Genomic DNA, 10387 nt, shown 5'->3' with positions numbered 1-10387 from the left:
GACATGGAGGGTTAGCAACAGGGGAGTGGGAGGTGGAGTGAAGGGAAAAGGTACAGAGAATAAGTAGCATAGATGGTAGGTAGAAAATAGACAGGGGGAGGGCAAGAATCGTATGGGAAATATAGAAGCTAAAAAACTTATGACACATGGACATGAACTAAAGGAGGGGAATGTGGGAGGGAGAGGGTGTGCAGGGTGGAGGGGAATGAAAGGGGAGGGTGGGACAACTGTAATAGCATAATCAATTAAATATATTTAAAAAAATAAAATGAATTCTATATCACCTCTAATTTGCTTACTTTAGAGTTATTTTGCTACTTATTAAAGTTTTGCTGGAAAAAATGTGTTTCTAGACTTTATTATTTGGCAAGAGTGTGAACCTAGCCTCCCTACTAGCATGTGGCAAGGTGTTCTGAACCAACAGGGGAAGGAAGGATATACATTCAGTACCTTGCCCATCACAACACACCAATTTCCTCATCTCAGCACTAGGAATCTTTCATTTGTTATTTTAGTTTGACTTGTTTGTGGTGTGTGGCCCTGCTGACTTAGAGCCCCCTGTAGAAGAGAAAATAAATGCTGCAAACAACTCCATGACAGAGAAGCACCTCCCTTTCTGTTTCTCTTGAAAAATATGTTTTTTGTTTCACTATTTACTTATTTATTTATACTTGAATTTTTTTTAGAGTAGGTTGAGATTTACAGCAAAATTGAACCAAAGGTACAGTGATTTCCCATATACCATTTGCCCTTATACATATAAACAGCTTCCTCCATCAGCATCATCCCCCACCAGAGTGGTACATTTGTAACAATGGATGAACCTACATTATCACCTGGAGTCCACAGTTTGTTACAGTTTACATTACATTACAGGTCACTCTTGGTGCTATATATCCTAATTGGTTTGGGCAAATGTATAATGACATAGGTCCATTATTATAGTATCCTACAGAATATTTTCAGTGCCCTAAAAATCCTCAATGCTCCCCCTACCCCTGGATCTCCAACTCTTGACAAACACTAATCTCTTACTGTCTCCATAGCTTTGTCTTTTCCAGGATGTTATATGGTTGGAGTCCTACAGTACGTACACCTTTCAGATTGGCTCCTATCACTTTAGAAATATGCTCTTAATGTTTCTTCTTATCTTTTCATGGCTTGATAGCTCATTTCATTTTAGTACTGAATAATATTCCATTGTCTGGGTGGTCCACTGCTTATTTGTCCATTCACCTACTTAAGAGCATCTTGGTTTCTTCCAAGTTTTAGAAATTAATGAATGAACTGCTGTAAATATTCATGTGCTGGGTTTTGTGTGGACATACGTTTTTAGCTCCTTTGGGTAAATACCAAGGAGTGTGATTGTTCGATGCTGTGGTAAGAGCATATTTAGTTTTATAGGTAGCCATGAGACCTTCTTCTAAAGTGACTGTACTCTCTTTCTTTTTAAGTGTATGAACAACCCTTGAAGTCAGCAGTGGCCTAAATGAATCAGTATATGCATGTGGTCACTTAGTGGGGTAGTTCTGCAGGACATCCTGTGGAGTGGGTCATTAATCTCTAGGCACAAGTGTCCAGCAGATGTCCCCAAGCTTCTACAATCCCACCTCTGAGGTATTTGTAAAAGGCATAAAGGAGATGAATACGGGTCTCCTTGGTCTCCAGTGTCAGGTAATGGACACAACAGCAAGAACGGGGGAAATGGCCTCACCAGGGTACATGTGGAGGACTCTGATCTTCTGAAATATGCAGATGTCTTTGTGAAGACAAAGAAAAACCAGAAGTGTGTTGGTCTTTTAGGGGGAGCTCAGTGTTCCTTTCTGCCAAACACATACCTTGCAGATATGCCTTTTTGGGGCAAGGACATTTAATTGGACCACAGATACACTGACAGGAAAGGAGTGTAAAGTCACAGCCCATTTTGGGTGGTCATTGGGGACAACTCTCCTGGACAGGTGAGTGGGAAGGTGGCAGGGCCCTCCTTCCCCATGGGCCCCTTCCATGGTGCATGCAGTGCTGGGCACCTCTGCTTGTTGAAGACACTTTACTCCTGTGTTTTAGAGTGGTAGAACATGACCCAGCTGACCCTAATAAAATAAGTCCACTTAAAATTAAAACCTTTAATAACAAAAATGTTAAGATTTAAAGCTATCAAATAAATAGCATCTTTCTTCTTCTGTTGAACTTGGAACCAAGTGATAGCTGAACTCAGTGGTCAGCATAGCCAAGCAGCACTGTGCTAAGCACATGCACAGGGCTTGAGTGGAGCCACCATGACCATGAATTAAATCAATGACTTGGTCTCTAGCAGAGCTCAACAACTTCCAGACTCTCTGGGTAGTGGAGGTGGAGGGCAGGCCCCTCATCACAGGTAGAGAGCCAGGAAATATATTAACTTACTGAAAATGGATTTATTCATTGAGCACTCAGTGAGTGCTAGCATCGTTCTAGGTGCTGTAGGCAACAGCAGTGAAGAGAAGACAAAGTTGTGTCTCTGCTGTATAGTTTTATTAGTGTGTGTTTGTGGAACTTGAGGATGGAGGTGGAGGGGGTGTCATATAGATCATAGAGATAATAAAGAAATGTATGTGCCTGGTTGGTTGACATTCCTTTCCTGGCATCTCGTTTGGACGTCCCACTAATTAGCTGGTTCTTCTCCTGAAGGTGGTTTAAGCTCCCAGAGCAGGCCTCATGCCCTTTCTCCTGTACTTCATATTCTGGGGTCTCTCTTCTTTGAGACAAAGGATGGAGAGAAAATGCCACTTTCATCTTTCTCTCACTGGATTAGGAAGGAGTTATACTTTGGGATTGTGGTGCTGACTCACTTTTTAAAGTTGAATTGCTTAAATGAGGTGAAAGGTTATTTTGTAGAGAACAAATAAAAATTACCCTTTAACTAAATTTCAAAATATCCAACTTCCGACATAAACTGCTTTGCAAAGGGTAAATATGATGACTTTTTTCCCCTAGTAGATTAAAATAAGATGCACCAAAATCTTGTTCTTTTCTTTATGATACCAAATATGGGCTTTGTTTTTAGAAGAGAACTCAAATTTCCTTGTGGAAAATTAGGGAATCACTCTAAGGAGTGATATACCAGAAAGTATTTCCTTATGGGGGGGTGGTTGTGATGAGTAGGCTGGGTGTTCTTTACAAACACTAGACTGGAGGGTGGGTGACAATTTGGCAGTGTTATAGGTACTGTCACACATCAGGGACTGAGTGATATTCTTCAGCTTCTTAGAACTCTTGGCGGGGGAAGAGCAGGGCAGCAATAGGGGCCAGAAGAAATTCCCAGCATGAGGGATTTGCTTAGGTAAAGCCTCTGGATGGGGATTCATTATACTTTCTCTTGCCCCCTCCTCTTCTCCTGCCATTTCTACTTTCATTTGCTGATTTTCTAGTCCTGCTCCTGGCCAATTTTGCCACCTCACATCTTTGAACCTCAGATATTTGTCTTTAATTTTTTATTCCAACTCATTTCTTATATGTCTTTCATTCTTTTCCTTTATTTTGGTACCTCCTCTTCAGTAAGTTTTTTCCTAATTCAATAAAGATTACTCTAAATACATCTAAAACAGTAAAATAAATATTACCTTATTTATGTTAGCATTTACTGGAAATTATATATATATAATAATGTATATAATATAATACATATTACATAATAATATAATGTATATTACATATTATATATATATATATATATATCTTTAAAAGGACAAGATATTTAATTACTTGTGTTTTAGTTAAATACGTCCAGAGCTGTATGTAACAGGTGCCCATGGAAAACATCAGTGAGAACAATTTTACCTGAACCACAGTTTCTCCTGTGACTTCTCAGAGCTTCTTTTTGGTGACCCTGTCATAGAGGTGCATGTGCCAGCAGCACTGGAGACCTGGGGCCTCTCAGATGTTCATTCAGAGTCTCAGGCCATGCCCATTCTTACTGGAGCAGAGAGTTCCCAGGTGATTCATACCCACAAGAAAGCCTGAGAAGCACGGTGTCAGAGGATACACAGAGACCTGTGACTTCTCTGTTAGAAGATCATCAGTTGCCAGAATTTCATAATTAAATGCCATGATTTAATATATCAGAGAACAGAACTGAAGTCCACCTTGGTGGCTTCAAAGGGCTAATGTCATGTAGTACAAAGTGCAATCCAAGCCCGTGACTTAGACACAAAGGAGAGTAGGAGGTATAAATGGAATAGGATCATGAACGCTTTGATATTGTTCTCAGTAGGGTGCCTGTTGCACCCGGTGCAGTGCCTAAACAATAGTGTTTCCTTTGTCTTCATTTGTATGCCTGACTAGCAGGAGAGGCTAGACATGCATAACCAGTTGAGTCTTAAAGATCTAGTTCAGAAAAGACTACGTAGATGGCTACCTAGTTCTTCTTTTACATAGTTGGCAGGAGTCCCACATTCTCCAGGTGCCTTTGTGAGTCACTCTACTGAATTGTTTGTGAACCATCATGCACTGGCTATTAACACTGAGCATATTTGTAGGTGAAAAGACTAGTTACCTGAGCCCATTCAATTGTAGGTATTGTATTTTATGAGGATTTGCTTTCCTGGTACAGTGTGTTATCATCACTGCTTTTTATATTATTTTTGGCTTGCATTTTGAGCCCTCTACTGCAAAGTCAAATGAAGCCATTCTTTAGCACTTCCTTCTGTAGTTAGAAGTACAGCAAATGTTGTTACTATTCTCCATGTACCTCCTCCTCGTGACTGGTGGAGTTCAGGCCATGGGTCAGGTGATCAGACATTATTTTCAACTAACTTGACTGGTGCTTTTGGATCTTTAGGGAAATGCTGTTTTTATTTTGGTAGGAGAATTGGTAAGAAAAATATTACCTCATGGAAGACACAGAGGTCATTAAGAATGCAGAGAGTTTTTAAAGATTTTATTTATTTTCAGAGAAAGGAAGGGAGAAAGAGAGGGAGAGAAACATCAATGTGTGGTTGCCTCTCACGTCCTTGCAAATGGGGACCTGGCTCACAATCCAGGCATGTGCCCTGACTGGGAGTTGAACCAGTGACCCTTTGGTTCACAGGCCAGTGCTCAGTCCACTGAGCCACATCAGCCAGGGCAGAATGCAGAGTTTTTAGTCAACCTTAGAAAATTTTGTGAAGAGCCAGAACTGTGATGCTCCTTACAAGGGGCACTACATGAATCCTTGTTCACTATTCTTTGATCCTCTGTGGTTGGTAATGGGATGAGGACCTGTGGGACAACTAGACTCCTGTCCTCAGCCCTGAGTTACTAATCCCTGTTGCCTCCACCCTGGCCCCTAGGGAACATGTTAACATGCCATTCCATGGTTAGCGCTCAGGCCTAGCTTAGGGCATACAGCTGTCCTGAATTCACCACAGCACAGACTCTGGAGTCACAGCAGAGATTAACAACAGGATGAGTGACAATCACTCACCAGATGAAGCTGCTATGCAGGGTAGACAGTATCTGTTCTCTCTCATAGGACACTGGGAACAGGGGCAGGTAGGAGGTTTCTTTCTCTTAGTCCTCCCAGGCTGCAGCCCCTTTGTCCATTTGTGCCTTGTCCTCTTTTCTCACTGGTGAGGAGGAGGGTCTCTGATGATTGAATACTCACTTCTTCATTCCTATGACCTCAGAGGCTTATCTGGTGTTCAGGGAGGGGTCTCATAAAGATCGTGTTTTGTGACTTGAAATAAAATACCCGAGAGTTTAGTCTCCCATCACGGCTGTTTTAAATGGAAAACTTAGGAGGCTACAAATATTTAAAAAGCAAGCAAACAACCAAACATCAAAAAAAAAAAAAGTCCAGAATAACATATAAGCCAATATTTCAATCCTAGGATTTCATAATGAGAAAGGTTTCTCAGGATGGGTTATTCCGTGATGTATATGTGTTCGTGGTCAGATGGTGATGGTGGTTGAGTCTATGCAGCCTTTCTCCCATCCATTTTCTCAAACCTTCATTTGTCTTCTATGCTGTCTCCACTGGGAAGTGTTGAATATATAACTCCTGAATTCATATGGGCACAGGTGGGCTCATCTGGACCCATTTTTAGAATTAGTGTTATGCATGCCATCTTCTGGCCATTATTAAGAAAGCACCTAAAATGAAAACAAAAGAGAGGACTCAGCTTGGAGCAGTGCTTTCTGAATGAAACCCAATTTTCCAACCACCCCACTGGAACTGTCTGTGGTGCTGCTCAGTACAGACCCTGGGCTCAGCCACACTTGCAAATGGATCTGGAGGTGGAGACAGGACCTGGGCCTGGAGATTCCTGATGATTCTGATGATCCCTTTGTGGCTAACAATGCAGAACCATCAGCTTAGACTAGACTTTGAGACCAGAATTTTCCTGCCCCTAATTAATTATGGAACTGAACTGTCTTCTTTTCCTCCCACATTGCTGTCCCCTCACCTCTGTATGTAGCTTTTCTGTCCTCTCAGGGGCATCATGGTGAACCCTGCTCCCTGACCTACTTTTAGTATCATATTAAAGCTGCAAAAAATGTATTTTACATTTCTTTTTAACTTTATTCCCTTTAAAGTTTACAAAGCACTTACACATACCTTATTTCATTAGTGTTCTAAATTTACTTTTTATAGATTTCCTTCAAAGACCACAGAACAGAATTTTCTTTGATTTTAATATGCATCTCTCCCATCCATTTTTGGAGAGATGAGTGATAAAATAGAAGAAAATTAAATTGCATGTAATTCAGAGTGTATGAATACATATATTTGACCTCCTCCTCTAAATGACCAAATGTCCTAACATGTACTCTTTCTAGAGGTTCCTTGATTGCACAATTCCTATTTGTACAAGTTTCAGATTTGCAGTATATTTCTCAAAGATGTTCTTCCTTACTAATTAATGCTCCATAAGGTTTTTCAAATACTTCCCTGGGATTCCTGAACTTTTCATCAGTCTGTATTTGAAGGATAGATGTCAACTGAAAGTCAGACTTGTCTTCATCAGCTGATGGTGCCACCTGTTGAGAAAATTTATTTATAATGATGGACCTCTTGTTTGTACTAGCTTATTGTTAATTCACCAGTAAGTATTTACTGAGTGTCTGTTGTGCAACCTACTATTTCAGGGGATACAGAAGTGAGTAATACATATAAAAATCACCTGTTCTACCCCACCCCCACCTTGGAGTTCACATTTTAGTGGGTGGAGACAGACAATAAAATAAAGTGTAATAAGTTTCATGAATAATAATAATGCAGATGGTGGGGGTATTGGAGGGTTTGAAGTGATAAACAGGGCACTCTGGGCAGAGTCACTAAGAAGGTTATGATTGAACTAAGATCGGACATCTCAGAGCATGTTCAGGTGGAAGGCGTGACAGGTGCAGAGGCTCTGAGAAAGAAATCAGCAGGGCCTGTTCCAGGTTAGTAAGGAGGCCTGGTTATTAGGCCTGAGAGAGAAGGAGATGATAGTGGGAAATGATATTGGAAGTGTAGGTGGGTGCTGGATTGGTTAAGGCATGGTAGGCCATCACATGGACTCTGAGTATAATTTGTAGGTATTGATGGTCCTCACATGTTTTAGAAGGTCCATTGTGAATACCACATGCTCCATGTCACTTATACTCTTGGGATCATTTTTCATATAAACTGCAGCCAAGCACTTATTTTAGGACCTAATTTGGGAAAATCAAATTAAGCAACCCAGAAACCAGGTTATTCAAAGTATCATTCACAAGGACATTTAAAAGACAATAGTAATGTTAGAGCAAATAGTCATCCAGGAATTATAGCCTACCAGGGCAGGGGGCATTACTTAGCCTTTGCCTGACACTTAGTAAGGATTTGGAGCATGTTTATTGAACAAATAATGCATGGACACACAGATCCTTCATGCCCCATTGTTGTGAATTTCAGTTTCCTACCTTAGGGACTCCTTAAGGAGTCATTCTGAAGCCTACTGTGTGATATTCATACCACACTGGCCTGTCTAGTAAGAATGCTGACAGAGATCTATTGGTAGGTTAAGGCCAGAAACTGCTGCTAAATAGGAAAATTATTATGCTACTTTGACTTTTCTATGGGGGGAAAGGTCTGGATGTTTACTAGAAACTATCAAACTAGAACCATTCTGTGTAGCTGGGGAACTGCAGAAAATAGCCCAAGCTTATGGTAAGGTGATCTTCCTTACCATCTTCTTCAGATGTGCCCAGAAAATCTTTTCCTGGGTAATCACATTCACATGATACTTTCATAAAATATTGGGATCTTTCCATCATTTCACTTCTTTTGTATGAAAGGGCTTAAATTAATGAAATGTTACTGTAAGTTCATTTTCAGCTTTACATTTTCAGCTTTAATATTTGTTTTCTCCTGATGCATACCCAAATCGTTCCCGAAAATGAAATAGAGCATAGGAGTTGGTTAACTTTACACATCATCTCTAAATGAAATGTAGCATATTTATGGGGAGGTAGTTGATTAATGCTGAACAGGAAAAACAGGAAGTGATGGAAATGTTCACCAAAGAGTTACAATTGCAATGCTGACTTTCTAAACACAATGGCTTTTCTTATCTTCCTAATGACAATTGTCAAGTAGGTTGTTACTGCTAGTAATGAAATACAACTGAATACATTTGAGAATATCTTCATAAAATTATATTTATTGGTAGAATGGAAAATGATCTCATTTATGCTTTAAAGGAACTCTAACAGACATGTTAAATATGACAGATTCTGCTATATTATTCTAATACTTTAAGGCATATATAGAACATAGACAATTTGTTTTTAAGATTTTTTTCCTTACACAAGGATGTTTATTGCTTTGAGGCAGACAGACAGACAGACAGACAGACATTGATTGGTTGCCTCCCATATGTGCTCTTATGGGGGACTGAACCTAAAACTTAGGTATGTGCCCTAACTGGGAATGGTACCTGCAATCTCTTGGTGTACAGGACAATGCTCTAAATAACTGAGCCACCTGGCCAAGGCTAGAACCTTTGTTTTTAAATGGATGAGTACCATAGAATATGGATGGAAAGTGAAAAAAAACCACTTTAAAATTAAAATTTTAACTTTATAGTTTTATAACTAAAAGAATGGTATAGACCCCAAAATACAATTTGGTGTATCTTTTTATTTTAGTGATACAGTTGCTCATAATCACAAATGGCTTAAGTTTTATCCTTCATCTCTATTGTTTCATTTTTCTCTTGTTCATTAGTAGAAATGAAAAGGTTAGTGAGCATATTTATATCCAAATTCAGAGAACCAGTGTTAAATTTCACAACACATCACTGTGTGTTTTTCCTCTTTCTGCTCCCATTTCAAACACCCAGGCTGTCACGCTGAGTATCCTGACCTGTGCTGAAATCTCTGATAACTGTGCAGAGATGCCAGACCTGTTTTCCAGAATGGGTGTTAACACCTGCTCCAGGGTGACTTCCTTTTTTTTTTTTTTTAACTCTACAGAGTGTGTTTCAGCTTCTTCTCTTGAAGAGATAAAATGTAATTTCAGGTATGTCAGCCTAGAGTATCTGGGTGTGTTTTCAATGCACTGTACACAAGTTGTAGGGAGAACATTCCAGTGCCATAATTAATCATAGAAAGATTGTTTCCTGATTCAGTAAAATCACTTACAGAATCACTTGAGTGTGGACAGATGGAACTCAGAGTGTGGTCTGGAAGGAAGGGATAGATAAGAGCAGGTTGGAGTTGCTTGAATTAGAATTGAGAGGATGTCGTAGACATGGAGAGTGGGGTGGGGTGGGAGCTCTTACTTCCTAGCAGCTTATTTCTTGCTGGAGTGAAGGTAAAGAAACATCATTTGGAAGCATAGTGGGAGGAAGTGATAGAGGTATAAAGCGTTTCTTCACCTATGTGGTGTAGCAGCTTGGGACAGCTTTTAAATAAAGAAAAGGGTTATCTCAGAAGGCCAGAGAACATGGAGATAGATGATACTGGTTAAATGCATCAGTACAGACTCCTGGCCAAGATGTAGGTGCAGGTAGATACATTGCATCCTCGTATAAGCAAAAGAAGCACAACAACAAATTTAAAAATAAAAAACAACCAGAACTGACAGAAAATCAAACTGTATGGAAATCTGAAAACCAAGGAATTAAAGAAGAAATATTTATCCAGACCAGTAGGAGGGGTGAAGATGGGCAGCCTGGTGGAGAGGACTCCTAGCAAGGTGGTGGCTGGTGGAATAGGTAGCTGGCAGAGCCAGTAGTCCTACATTTGCATACAGATAAACCAGGAGGAACAACCAGAAAACAAGACAGGCCACACAACCCTCAGTTCCAGTGCAGGGAAATAAAGCCTCAAAACCTGTGACTGAGAAGACCTGTGGGGGTTGAAGCATCAGGAGAAACCCTCAGCCTCACAGGAGAGTTCACTG

At 40.2% G+C, this 10387-nt stretch overlaps 1 long non-coding RNA gene across 1 annotated transcript; it reads right to left on the bottom strand.

Moving 5' to 3' along the window:
- Nucleotides 1-270: 270 nt before the first annotated feature.
- LOC118501702 lies at nt 271-6575 on the bottom strand. The gene is made up of 4 exons (XR_004904340.1): nt 6565-6575; nt 5197-5200; nt 2257-2260; nt 271-1610 (listed from the first exon to the last, which is right to left on the bottom strand). It is a non-coding gene; the product is annotated as an uncharacterized LOC118501702 (long non-coding RNA).
- Between the last annotated feature and the right edge of the window lie 3812 nt (nt 6576-10387).

The sequence above is a fragment of the Phyllostomus discolor genome, chromosome 7 (genome assembly GCF_004126475.2).
Source record: "Phyllostomus discolor isolate MPI-MPIP mPhyDis1 chromosome 7, mPhyDis1.pri.v3, whole genome shotgun sequence".
NCBI classification, from domain to species: Eukaryota; Metazoa; Chordata; class Mammalia; order Chiroptera; family Phyllostomidae; genus Phyllostomus; species Phyllostomus discolor.
The sequence above is the reverse complement of the archived record's forward strand: the minus strand, read 5'-3'. Positions and strand labels throughout refer to the sequence as shown.